Raw genomic sequence first — 3296 nt, 5'->3', positions numbered from 1 at the left:
CCCAGGTGCCCCTAAGCAGTGAAGGACATAGCTGGGAGCTCACTTTTCTTTCTGAGAGAGAGAGAGAACCAGGGCTACCTTTATTTTTGAAAATTATTTATAAATTAATGTTTCAATTAAAGTAATATATGCATTAAGGTTTAAAATGAAAAAAAATGAAAAATACAGTCATTTACTCTATTGCATTTAATCCCAAATCCTAGCCCCTAGAAGTGAAAACTGTCACCTAGTTAAATATGTTTATATCATACAATTTATGTGTGTGTGTAATTGCATTTATTTTATTTGCATTTAGAGAGGTATAATTGTCATATAACATTATGTTAGTTTCAGTTGTACAACGTAGTGATTCAGTATTTGTATACATTGTCAAGTGATTACCTCAATATGTCTAGTTACCAACTGTCACCATATGAAGTTACAAAATTTTTTTTCCTTGTGATTAGAACTTTTAGGATTTACTCTTTGGTGACTTTCAAGAATGCATTACAATATTTTTGACTATAGTCACCATGCTGTATATTAACATCCTTGTGGCTATTTATTTTATAATTAGACATTCATACCTCTTTACCCCTTTCACTAATTTCACTCATCCCCTGACCCCCTCCCTTTTAACAACCATATTTGTATCTAAAGATGTGCGGCTGTATCTCATCGTGGTTTTGATTTGCATTTTCCTGATGTTCGCTGATGTTGAGCATCTTTCCTTCCTTCCTCCCTCTTTTCCTTTCTTTTGTGCTGTGTATTATCTTAGTTAAGTATAAAGACTTAGGGGCACCTGGGTGGCTCAGTGGGTTAAAGCCTCTGCCTTCGGCTCAGGTTATGATCTCAGGGTCCTGGGATCGAGCCCCATGTCGAACTCTCTGCTCTGCAGGGAGCCTGCTTCCTCCCTGCCTCTCTGCCTACCTGTGATCTCTGTCTGTCAAATAAATAAATAAAATCTTTTTTTTTTTTTAAAGTATAAAGACTGAACCATATCACCTAGAGACCATTTTACCCGTTGCTATATGGCCACCAATCTCTCTGTCTTCAACAGTGGGTGAGGCAGATACCCTTTCCATGGGGAAGAGAAATCCATGATTTGTTGCCTTTGCCAATAACAAACGTGTTGGAGATCTGGGTGGCAAGGCTATTGCCAGTGGCATCTTTCACATGAATTATATCAAAAGAACCAGGATGTCCCTTTCTTTTGGTGATCACACCAGTACTTCCCAGGTTAGCACCCTAATCACCATACACAGATTACCAGTATCAAACGTGATGAAATCAGTAATCTTACCAGTCTCCAAATCAATCTGAATGGTGTCATTCACCTTAATAAAGGAATAGGGATAGTGGGCGGTGCAAGTATCATGGGTCAGGTGAGAGATTCCTTTTCTCCTAACAAAGATCATTCTTACTTTGCACAACTTGTTCTTGGCCTCCTCAGGTGTAATCTAATGAACAGCAAAGCAACCCTCGGTGACATGGATCAGATGGAAATTCTTCCCACTCTTGTCAATGCTGATGACATTCATAAAACCAGCAGGGTAGGTTGCATCAGTTCAGACCTTGCCGTCAGTCTTAATAAAAAACACAGCATACTGATCATCCTTACCTTATCTCCTGTTAGGGCATACTTAAGTCTGTTCCTTAGGAAAAAGAAGAGAGGGAGACATTCCCTCAGCTTATGGGGACCAATAGAGGGATGAGGGGCAAACACAGCAGTCAGTTTATCTGGCATCCAGTGCTTTGGAGCTGGTACATGTTTCAGATGCTTCTTGGGAACATGAGCCATGGCTGCACTAGGTATGAAAAAAGACTGTTGGGCATCTTTTCATGTGTTTGTTGGTCACTGTATGTCTTCTTTGAAAAAAAAGTCTATCCATATCCTCTGCTCATTTTTAAATTAGATTGTTAATTTGCTCTTGAGTTATAGGAGTTCTTTATATATTTTGAATATTAATGCCTTATTGGATATATTTTTTTCAAGTATTTTGTCTCTTTTGGTGTATGGCTTTTCATATTGTTGATGGTTTCCTTTGCTGTGCAGAAGTTTTTTAGTTTGATATAGTCTCATTTGTTCATTTTTGCTTTTATTGCCTTTGCTTTTGGAGTCATATCCAAAAAATCATTGCCAAGACCATTGACCATGTGTTCTTTTAGGAGGATTTGGTTTCATGTCTGGCTTTAAAGTTTTCAGTTCACTTTGAGTTAATATATGCGTGTGGTCTAAGATAGTATTTCAATTTCATCCTCTTGCATGTGGCTGTTCAGCTTTCCCAACACCATTTATTAAAGACTGTCTTTTCCTCATTGTATACTCTTGCCTTGTTTGTTATAGTTATTTGGTCATACGTGTTTATTTCTGGGCTTTCTGTTCTATTCAATTATCTATGTGCCTGTTTTCATGCCTGTACAATACTGCTTTAATTGCTGAAGCTTTGTAGTATAGTTTGAAATCAGGAAGGGTGGAATTGTTGAATCACTGTATCATACACCTGAAACTAATATAGCACCGTATGTTAACTAACTGGAATTAAAATAAAAAGTTAAAAGGCCAAAAAAATCAGGGAGCATGATGCCTCCAGCTTTGCATTTCTTTCTCAAGGTTGCTTTGGCTGTTCAGGATCTTTTGTGGTTCCATAGAAATTTCAGGATTATTTGTTCTATTTCTATGAAAAATATCATTGAAATTTTGTTAGAGATTGTATTGACTTTGTCCGTTGTTTTGAGTAGGATGAACATTTTAACATTTTAATTCTTCTAATCTATGAGCATAGAATATCTTTCCATTTCTTTGTGCCTCCTTCAGTTTCTTTCCTCCATGTCTTAAAGTTTTCAGTGTATAGATCTTTTACCTTTGGTTAAATTTGTTCCTAGATATTTTATTTTTTTCTGATGCAGCTGTAACTGTGATTGTTTTCCTAATTTCTCTTCATGATAGTTCATTGTTAGTATATAAGAAATGCAACAAATTTCTGTATATTGATTTTGTATCCTGTAACTTTACTGAATAGTTGAATTAGTTTTAACAGTTTTTGGCTGGAGTATTTGCACTTTTACTTCTTGCTTTCCAATTTGGATCCCTTTTATTTTTTTTTTTTCTTGACTAAATTACTCTGGTTAGGACTTCCAATACTATGTTAAATAAAAATGGCAAAAATGGGCATCTTATCTTGTTTCTGATCTTAGAAGAAAAGTTTTCAGTTTTTCATGTTGAGTATGATGCTGAAAACAAGTTGTGGTTTATCATAAATGACTTTTTAAAAATTATTTTATTTTTTATAAACATATAATGTATTTTTATCCCC

General features: G+C 35.6%; 1 pseudogene; it reads right to left on the bottom strand.

The window, feature by feature from the left end:
• Positions 1–1032: 1032 nt before the first annotated feature.
• Positions 1033–1780, bottom strand: LOC101676563 (annotated as a pseudogene).
• Between the last annotated feature and the right edge of the window lie 1516 nt (positions 1781–3296).

Source organism: Mustela putorius, unplaced genomic scaffold, assembly GCF_011764305.1.
Source record: "Mustela putorius furo isolate JIRA1106 unplaced genomic scaffold, ASM1176430v1.1 tig00000166_pilon_pilon_pilon, whole genome shotgun sequence".
NCBI lineage: Eukaryota > Metazoa > Chordata > Mammalia > Carnivora > Mustelidae > Mustela > Mustela putorius.
This window is presented reverse-complemented; position numbering and strand designations above follow the sequence as displayed.